The sequence below is a fragment of the Eucyclogobius newberryi genome, unplaced genomic scaffold (assembly GCF_026437365.1).
Source record: "Eucyclogobius newberryi isolate DKJ021-1_F unplaced genomic scaffold, fEucNew1.0.hap1 SCAF_13, whole genome shotgun sequence".
Lineage (NCBI taxonomy): Eukaryota > Metazoa > Chordata > Actinopteri > Gobiiformes > Gobiidae > Eucyclogobius > Eucyclogobius newberryi.
Genome location: NW_027315757.1, coordinates 31,407,408 through 31,418,326, shown reverse-complemented (window position 1 = coordinate 31,418,326; position 10,919 = coordinate 31,407,408).

Sequence of the window (10,919 nt, the reverse complement as noted above, 5' to 3'; positions counted from 1 at the left end):
TAAAAAGCTTTGTAGAAAAGATTGCTCCGGTGACCTTTGAACTTGAGTGTGAGGGTCATTGTGGATTCCTTCAGTGCATGACAGCTGCAAACCACAGTCGAAAATGTCACAGCTCATTCTTGCATCGTATCTGCCTCAGGAGACATGCCTTTCTATTGAAATAAAGATGAAGACATTTTACTTCCACTAACGAAGCAAATTTTGAAAAGTGAAGTGGGTTTCTTTGAAGAACAGCCTTTTATTTACTCCCTACAGATGTGGTAGACATGTACCGGTAATATAATCTTCAATTTAGCTATTTGTAATTATTTGTTTGATACTTTTGCCTATCAAAATGGTGCATAAAAACAGAATTGTCCTTCAGTTTTTCAGCAATTCAATTCAATTCAATTCAATTTATTTTTTTGTAAGGCCCAAAATCACAACAACAGTCGCCTCTGATTACAATTACAACATGACATTTATATATTGTGTGTGGGCAGGTTCTTGTAATGTAAACAGGTCAATATCAGGTCAACAACATTATTTGAATTTCAGATATGGGTTAAAATAATCATAAGGCTTAGGGTTCAGCAAATATATGATGTTTCGGATCAGTCTCCAGAAAATGTTTGTTGTTATCAGAAATGAATACCTCTGACAAAAACAATAGAACATCTGAATGAATTAGGTGCACTTAAGTTACATTTATCTTCCAGAAAGTAAGCTCCAAATCAAAATTAATTTCCAGTTGTTAATCCTTGGTAATAGTGTAGCATAAATAAACCATTACATAAGCTTCTAAGCACCTCAGGGACCCCCAGGAGAGCATGACATCAGCATGACATCACACAAAGCTTCTCTCACCGGCTAAAAGAGACAAGTGGAGTAAATACTATAGATGCCCGGTAAGAAAGAGGATTGTACTCCTCTGGGAACTATTAGGGTCACAGGTCAATAACAGCAAGGTCTTCTTCAGTTTTCACTTGAGGTTTCACTTAAATCCTTAAGAAAAACAGTTTCTACATGGTGCTGTACATAAACAACATAAGAGTAACACCAAAGGTCAGGAGTCAACCACTAAACAAGTTAAACTGCATTAAGATTTTATGTATGTCTTTCTATATTACTGTATTTTCGGACCGAAGTCGCACCGGCAAAAAAAATCACAATAGAGAAGAAAAAAACATATATAAGTTGCACTGGAGTATGAAATGCAGTTGCAAGTGTAAAGATAACAAATAATATCACATATAAGTCGCTAGTATAAGTATAAGTCGCACCCCGGCCAAAACTATGAAAAAAGGTGTGACTTATAGTCTGGAAAATACAATATTTTTCTCTTTCTGGGTGAAATTTTCTGGATCTTACATGCCTCCAATACCAACGATTCAATTTTAATGAGCATTACATTAAAAATGTAAACAAAAATAAAATAATGTTTAACGATACTAGAAATACTAGCTTCATTGCAGCGCCCTGAGGACCTCCGCCTTTAGCAATAGACTTCAAGTGACTTTAATTTGACTGCTGTTAATTAAATACAAGTAGGAAACATTATACTTTTCTAATGGCACTGTAATCCTTTTCAGATTAACTGTGAGTTACAACTTGGCAGTGGGTAAATCCCTGCCTCACCAGTGTAAATCAAGAGAACAAAGACCGATCTGTTCCACTGCCACCAATTCATGCCCTCCTGCGCTAACAAACCTTTAAACAGCCGCTGACATAATGAAGCCGTTTGCCACAGTGCCCCCCCCCCAGACAAACATTAACCCTGGCCATGACCCTGGAGCTTGTCAAGAAGATGAACATCAGAGACTTGGGTAAAAAAAAAACAGCATTCCTTTTCCCGTAAACCAGGAAGGGGGGAGGAGGGGGATTTTGGGAACTTTCGTGACTCATCACTTTCTTCTGCACCGGCGCTGCCCCTCTGGCGTTACACTATAGACTTGAGTACCTCCACAGCAGATTGTCCAGTCATGTTTCAATGGGCCCTGTTCACGTTTGATAGACGCCTCACAGTGAGCTGCAGAGATGGTGAGCTGCAGCTGTCCAGGCATCTGTCACCACAATCAACAGGCTTTGTGTGGCTGAGAATCCTCATGAGATAACCACACACTAACCCCACTGTAAACATGCCCTGGCATGAGCAGGCAGATCATCCGTCACACAGACAAGTGAGTGAGTGTTTAACAGGTTCAAGATTGAAAAGAGGATATCTTTTTTAATGTTACCTTTAGAAAATAAAAATCCTTTGTTCCACTACAAATGCACCTGTAAGGTTTATATAATATGTTTGCACATATTACCAACCACATCCCTGTGGATGCATTTGACAACAACCGGTCAAAGCTAAATACATAATAGTGAGCATGGGCTGTAAAACAGTAAGTGAGATGACTCAGTGAATATGTTCAAATGCTGAGTTTCACAGCTTCATCTTCTATGACACAAGCCTGCTGACGAATGCTTGTAAAACTAGACTCGGCTCAAATTTAGCACTTTTTACTGCAACCTTAGAGCTGCCCATAATGGAAAGTCTTTAACTCCTCAACCACAACTTTTACAACTCCTCCGTCTCTTTTACATCTGAGCTCCATATTGTCATCGTTCTGGGGCCCTTATAGCCTACTTGTTGTAGTAACTGACATCAACATGAGCCTGTGGTCGAGGGACTCTCCATAGCGGGCCCCTACATGCTCCACAATAACACCCTTAAACCGTCCATTAGGGGCCTTTTACACTGCTTTCCATGGTTAAGACCGACACATGGAGTTGTTTATCACTCTAATGACAGACCCAACAAAAGGTGATGTCATCAGACTGCTCCACGACGGCCCACTCAGCTCCTGACCACAAGTGACTGATAGGTCGCCGTCTCAGAGGCTGTCTTTGTGTGGCGGAGGCCCGAGAGTTGTGCGCTCGTGCTGCTGCCCCGATGAGTAACCGTGACTAATCAAAAACAATGGTAGAAAACAGGCCCCCTGCACAAAGTAGGCTGATCATATATGCAGATATCTCAAATTTACACAAAAACATGGAGATTCACCGTTTTTATCCTGGGATATAAAAGAGCAAATTTACAATAACAATATAACTGATGACATAATTGACACAAGACAAAATACTTGTCATGTGAAACGGTGGAATCCATAATATTTGTCATAATTTCTGTGTTATAAGTTCTGTTTCCACTCGTCACATTATTTTTCAAGTGTTTCAAGTGTTTTTAGCCTCGGCAGCACCTCCATAATCAGTGTGTCTCTAGACGTTAGCGTTCACAATTCACAATCGCAAGTTCACAGGAAAATCAGTTATTATCGCCATACTCCAAATTATATATCGCCCTGAAAGCAAATAACAAAATATAATGGACAATATGATGGACCGGCTCTAGTTCTGCTAGAGCATTGGAGCAGTAGGAAGGGGGATTTGGAGCTGAAACAACAAACTACTGAAGGGGAGAGAGAGCGCTTGTACCAGAAGGGCTTGGGAGGCGATCAGTTAAGTCAGAGTGATTTGCTGACAGCGACAAACAGGTGGCAGAATCTTCCAAATGAATTTATGATGCAATAAACATATTACGAATGCAAGAACTCTGGCTATAATAAATGTCATCAATAGCCACACCCCAGTCTGAAGTTGGATTCGAAAGTGTCGACGCTGCATGTTGGTGCGTTAGAGACAGGTCTGATTAGCTCTGTGTCACTTGTCAGATCCATTTGTGGATGTGCCAGTTGTTGTCAGGCAGCGTTTGTCCAGCAGCACTCATAAACATGCATTAAAGTCATAACACAAGCTCTGCCACGGTTCTACCCCTGCCTGTACTTTACTTTTGTCTTCTGAAGGACAGTCTCATGCAATCAATTGAATTTTTGACTTTATGTTAAGATTGTCAAGAATAAGTGGTTGATCGAACATCCTGATAATCAAGTAATTTCCATTCAATCTACTGTATGTCCAAAACTCAATTTAAAGTTTTTTTAATCTGACTGTGTGTGCCATTGACCTTATCAGAGAGTCTGATTTAATAAAGTTAAATCATCAGATAAATGGTATGCATTTTACAACGGTAATGAAAGAAAATTAAGGATTCACTTCTGATTGATTATTTATTATTTCATAACGCTGACATTTTATATTACAATGTTTATATATATTTTTAGCTCTCAATTTGTGGCTTTCACCTTCTTGTTTATGGCTGACACATTGTTCACCCTTCAAAATACATTTTCTTTTTTAATTCAATACGTATGGTGCTCATTTTTCATCACTCTGAAACTCTTGGTGAACCCTCCAATCACGTTATGCGCAGGATTTCATGGTTAGATCGACTAAAGGTATAGGCTATTGTCTACAACCTCATTTACACTGCTTCACACAAAGCCATGCACGTTCTGCTAGGAATTCTGTAGGCATTGTGTATCCGACGCAAGCTCCAGACAGAAGCTTTCATCTTCAACCACATCATTGTTTATCACCAGCACGTTCATTTTCCAGTAGAAGACAAATCAAATGAACAGAACTTTCTTTCACGCCTCTCATTTGCACACATTTAACTAATCCAGTCATCAAAGCACTCAAGACGAGCAAAACAACTTCCATCACTTCTTCAGCTGCAGCTCGTGGTTTTCATTTGAACGAGTGACTCAGCGACTGGAGTGCGGAGCGTTTCCAACTTCCACTTTGAGCCGAGAGCGGCGGGGAGGAAGCGGAAGGGGAGATGGAGGCCTGGGAGACATTAGCGCTGGCAGCTGGGCCCTGAAAGACTGATTCAGAATATAGAAGCGCACGATTGCCGTAATGAATGTAATAGCGGAGCATGCGCTACTCGTTAATGGGGAAGGGCCTTGTGATTTAGCAGCGGGGAAGAACGAGGAGGCAAAAGGAGAGTCGGGCTTTGCAACTGTTCCTTCACGGAGCTGTACAAGATGGTGTCCTTGTTTGTTGGGTGCTTACATACTTCCTCTCAGTGAAGTATGTGCGCTCCATACACTCATCCACTGACATGACTATACAGTTTACAGACTTCATTTTTGATACCCCAGAAATATATTGCCTTCTATTTACTCAATGAGCAAGTTCTACATTAAGTATTCCACATGTACATATAGGCTCTTGTTAATTGCATCATTATACACAGGGCGTACAGTTTCATATTCTTTGCACTGGTCTTTGGACTGGCTGGATCTGTACATTTACTGTGCTGCTGTTCGGGTTCATGCACACGTGAAACCGTTCAGTCTAATCTTGTACACCTATACTTTCCTTTCTTGGCATGCTTTGAACTCCACTAATTCACCCAAAGCTCCTAAACCCAAAGTTTGTTTAGCACTAATATTTTGGGAGTAAACAGCAGTAAGTTGTGCAGAGGAAGTAGACCAGGTGTGCTATAAACACGGAGCAGACAGATTCCTTAGACGTGATATGAACTAAAAGAGGTTTGTGTCAGCTCCAACCTGTGAGTCACTGAGACCAGTCGCTGTTGTGAGGTGGACACGAATCACCCATTCAAACTCAAAATGTACTATATTGCAGCGCAGCAATAATGAAATGTTGACCTTAAAGCAAGAATATTGTCTTTCAGTCAAGTATTTATTATTAAACCATAACTTACCTAGATTATTATTTTACATTTAGTTTATTGTGTATTCAATATTAATCTAAAATGGCTTAATGATATGGAAAAAAAATCATTGACTTTCTGATCAAAAGAGCTGATCCACCTCTTCAGAAGGTCATTTTAAACCATACATGACTCTGTATTATTTTTACTGTATTAAAAATGGGGGCAACCTATAGCGGTCTAAAGTTCTTGCTCACTTTCCTAAGGCCTTCTGAGCATCGTGATGAGTTTATAAGCACTTTTCAAAACGTTCAGAGCCCAGAGCAGAGTATAACATCACAGTAAAGCTAACTCACATTAGCCTGTTATTAGCATACATCCTGTTTCACAGAGGATTTAACTGGAGGCAGACAATACACAGTGGGCTCATTTTCACCCAAAAAGCTGCTTTTGCAATTTGTGCTGAAGCAATACATATTTTACTTGATTACATCTGAAGATCGGGTAAAACACACCTTTTTGATTTGGATAAATTAAACCTAATTTTGGACCATAACATGTAGAGCTCTGCAGGCCTGTCCATGCGTCAATGTTGAAGGAGACACAAAGAAATTACTGTTGTAAATTCACATATTGTAATAAGTGTAATATTTTGTCATGTAATTTGATTGAGGATATACTACCAGTACAAGTTTTTAGAAGGCTTTTTATAATTGCATAGGTTTTCAGCTAAAGGGATTCGGGACATACGCCTATAGAGATGTAAATGAATAACTGGAATAGAGTGATAGCACTGTTTCACAGCCAGGACAGAAGCGCTGGATGATTGGCGGGGTGTGAAGGAGACAATATGGCCTCTTCTGACACTGGGGCCCTGGCTGTCACATAGAGTACGTCATACACCCATGCTTTCATACTCTACCTGTCCAAAAGAACCAGACCTGAGGGCGGTGAAAGCTTAGAAATCAGATCATAGCACATCTACACATGGGCCGCCAAATCAGTTTCTGTATAAATAAGATATTTTGGGAAATAATAGAAAGGGTTTCAAAGGTGGTCATCTGGACAATGGTTTCGAAATCAAGACATTTTGGCATCCATCCAGGATCCATTATCTGATGTTACAATTGGAGGAGCTAGAAAGGGATGATATAATGTAGTAGCGAAACAGCCTTGCGGATACTTGTTGAATGTCTAAGAGATTTATGAGGTTCAAACTATTAAAATGCTTCAGTAATACAAGACAAGTTCCCAGTGAAACCCACGTTTCTGGTTCATCATCTCCACAAACACTGTGCTCTCTCTTCTCTCATCATCCTGGTGGTCTGACTCCATCACTGTCGGAGGTCTTGTTCCCGTGTGGTCCAGGGGTCAGCCCCAGGTCACAAAAGAGGACAGAGACTTCACCTGAGTGAGTCAGAGAACAACGGGACCCCTACTGTCTCTGAAGGATTGTAAGAGATTGCTTCACAAAGACCTACCGCACAGCAACAAGACCCGGATGGAAAACTGATGGAGCGCTCATGAATAATAACTGCAAAAAAAAATTAAGAATAGAAAGTAAAAGGATATGCCAATCTCTGTGCTTTTTTTGGTCCTTTGAGTGGAATGTTTGGCACACACACACACACACACACACACGCACGCACGCACACACGCACACACACGCGCACACACACACGCACGCACGCACGCACGCGCGCACACACACACATACATACACACACACACACACACACACACACACACATACACACATACACACACACATATATATATATATATATATATATATATATATACATATATGTATGTATATAAAATTAATTTATTAATGATTAAGTCAATAGCAAAATACAAAGGTTTAATAAAAGCATTATGTATATATGTATATATATACATATATACATATATGTAAACTTAAGTTTATTTTCAGTCAAACCTTTGTTGGCAGTGCTATTAACAATAAATTTAATGTTAATGTATTCTAAATGTATTCTTTGCACTGCTTCTAAACGAATGACAGCAATTCATCAAACCAATCAAACTCAATTGGCCAATACAAGGTCTCACCCTTTGATTCCCAGCAGTGGTGACACATATTTACGATATCATTGAAAAAAACAAACTTGAGTCATTGCATAAGTTCAAATAGTGTTAACAGACATTGCAACATGCAATATTTCAGAAATAAAAAAATGATCACATTTATTTAAATAAACTACCTAAATATTGGTATAAAAGGGAATAACTTCCCTTTTCTAAGTTCAGTTTGGTTACTTAAACAAAGCGTGATTGAAGTAAGTCTTGTGGTTAAACTAGGGTTAGGGTCACTTCCTTCTAACGTTATTTTGGGCCAAATTACTCATGAAATGCTCCATAAATAACGTGTTGTGGTCAGATCCTTCCTGATATTGTGATCGGGTGGTGTAGGTGACAGAATGTCCAAAAAGAGGTGTGAGTGATGACTGAATGATCTGTCGATGATCAGTACAACACCATGTGGTTTGTGGAAAGACATATAGGTCTTTTACATGGAGTGAGTAAAAATGACATATTCTGCTGTCTTGGTAGCTTACTTGCCAGAACTGCCTGGAGATACCATTAAAATGATTTAGTTTGTCACTGTTTTAAGCACAATTAAATAGTTTTGTACTAGATATTCTATTCATGGATAATGCATTAAGATGTAGCTAAACCTGCTTATGCCATTTACTATTACTTCTATCTGTTTAAACAACATAGTTTCCAGATTTATAAGACGAGCACTGTACATTTTCCACATAGTAGTTGGTGATTTCAGATGTTGCTAAATGTATTACAGGAAGCTGACCTGAGGTTTCGGGCTCTTTTGGAATGGAAACAGCCTCATGACTAACCCAGTACTGTCTTTACGTGGAAAATGTGCTCGTTGTCGCTCCTGTGCAGCTCCCTGGCTGCAGAATGCCGAGCACAACGCACAGAGTTAATAGCCGCTCCGCTTGTGGTTTGTAAGACGATTGAGAAACAGCGCTCACTGACGTACGTTCATCCAAAATGTGATGACTGCAACATCATGTGTCAAATCGCAAAATGCCCTGGAAGAAGTGATTGCAAAAAACGGAAGGAAAATAACAGCAAAGCAAGACTCGGAGTAGACTTAGCCATTTGTTACAGGGCTAATGTGTGTTCTTCAAAGTACAAGCTTAAAATCACAAAGGCATGTTTTTCACAGTTTTTTGTTCAGTGTACCTGGTGCAAGTATATTATTAGCTACCTTAGTGTGGCCTCTCTGTGACATTGCCTCACATTGCCAGGTGTTTATGTGAGCAGTCCCAGTTCATTATTTAAAGTTATTTTGACCACCCCCTGAGCCGGCGGCTGCTCTCTGCCTTTGCCCAGGGCTGCGTGAGAGTGGATTGGACTGGGCATGTTTCTACGGAGGGGTCATTGTGCTAAACCCAAAGTGAAAACTGAGGGCCAGTGTCCAGAAGAGAGAGAATTGTACAGGCACACAGAGACCCTTCAGCACATCGCTATTTACGCTGTTTTCATTTTTTGGCCACTATCACAGCTTTAGAACAGGGAAGCAGGGTGGGCCACCGTTGTACAGCCAATCAGCTCCGTGGCTATTTCTTTCAATAAATAAAAATGTCACAAAATTCTGCTAAATGAACAAATTTGTAAGAAAAATGTATACTTCAACTTTAAATGAGTAAGACCTGAGATCTGAGTTCCTTGTCAAAGCCCAAAGGAATAATTATTAGTCAAAAGTAGTAGCCTACTCTCCTATTCTTTTCAAGTTGGAAGAAAAAAAACAAAAAAACATTTGTCCCCAGGGATCTATATGGGCTCATCCTTGAACCGCCACCTTAAGGTGGTGGAGCTGTGCTTCATGTTCCTGGTAGGGTCTCCCAAAGTAAACAGGTCCTAGGTATCAGGTCAGACCAAGAGCAGTTCAGAAGCCCCTTATCCCTGCGGTCACTGGACTCTGTTGTTGCTTTTAAGGGTCAGCTTAAAACCTTTTTATTTAGTCGAGCCTTTTAATTGCATTTGCTTTAGGGACTGATTTGACTGTATATTGTTGTATATGTATTACTCACTGTAAGTTTTTTGTGTTTTTATTGTTTTATTCTGTGTTTTGTGAAGCACTTTGTGACTTCTGTCTGTGAAAGGTGCTATACAAATAAAATTTACTTACTTACTTACATATGAATAAAAAACAATCAAGGCCAGTTATGTCGCCCGGATTGGCGTTACTGGGGCCCCACCCTGGAGCCAGGTCTGGGGTGGGTGCTCGACGGTGAGTGTCTGGTGGCCATCATGGACATCGACCAGAAAAAAATTGCATACCCCATCCAGGTGGATCCCAAGTTGAGTTCAAGTATCTTGGGGTCTTGTTGGCAAGTGAGGAAAGGTTGGAGCATGAGATTTACAGGCGGATCGGACTGTTGTAGTGAAGAAGAAGCATAATCGAAAGAGAAAGCTCTCGATTTACCGGTCAATCTACTTTCCTACCCTTATCTATGGTCATGAGCTTTTGGTAATGAATGAAAGAACAAGATCGCGGCTACAAGCAGTCGTAATGAGTTTCCTCCGCAGGGTGGCTGGGCGCTTCCTTAGAAAGAGGGTGAGGAGCTCATTCACATGCGAGGAGCTCAGAGTAGAGCCGCTGCTCCTCCACGTGGAAAGGAACCAGCTGAGGTGGCTCGGGCATCTGTTCTGAATGCCCCCTACAAACCTCCCTAGGGACGTTCCACCGGGAAGAGGCAACGGGGAAGACCTAGGACACGCTAAAAAGAATATGTCTCTCGGCTGATCTGGAAACACCTTGGGATCCCCCCAGAGGAACTGGAGGAAGTGTTTGGGGTGAGGGAAGTCTGGGAGTTCCTGCTTAGACTGCTGCCCCCATGTCCCGGTTGATATAAATCGTCCTATTACAAGCTGCATACCGTTTTGAGTTGTGTGGCTTTTGCCTTAACTGCATCATATTCCTCATATCACATCTGAAGTATGCTATTTTCAAAGAGCTTTAAAGTTGCTTAGTTTTCCTCAGATTCCTGTTTATTTTGTCGGCAACAGATCAAAGTCAGGTGGCTTTAAAATTAGCTTTAAGGCTTTAGCATTGTATGTCAAGCCACAGCCAGCCAACCCTTTCATGCTGATCCAAAAACTCCAATATCCACTTTCCTCTGCACATTTCACAGGTGAGATCTGTGTCGAGCCGCGTGAAGCTAATTCCCCACAGTGACACACAGGCAGGACGGATGCTAATACGTTCCCCAGTGGTTCATCCTGTTAATTTGTATGGGGGCAAAAATTGAGAAGCCCGTCAAGGAGAAGCTATTCTAAGTGATGGAATCGGATTATGAGACGATCCATATGCAATCTT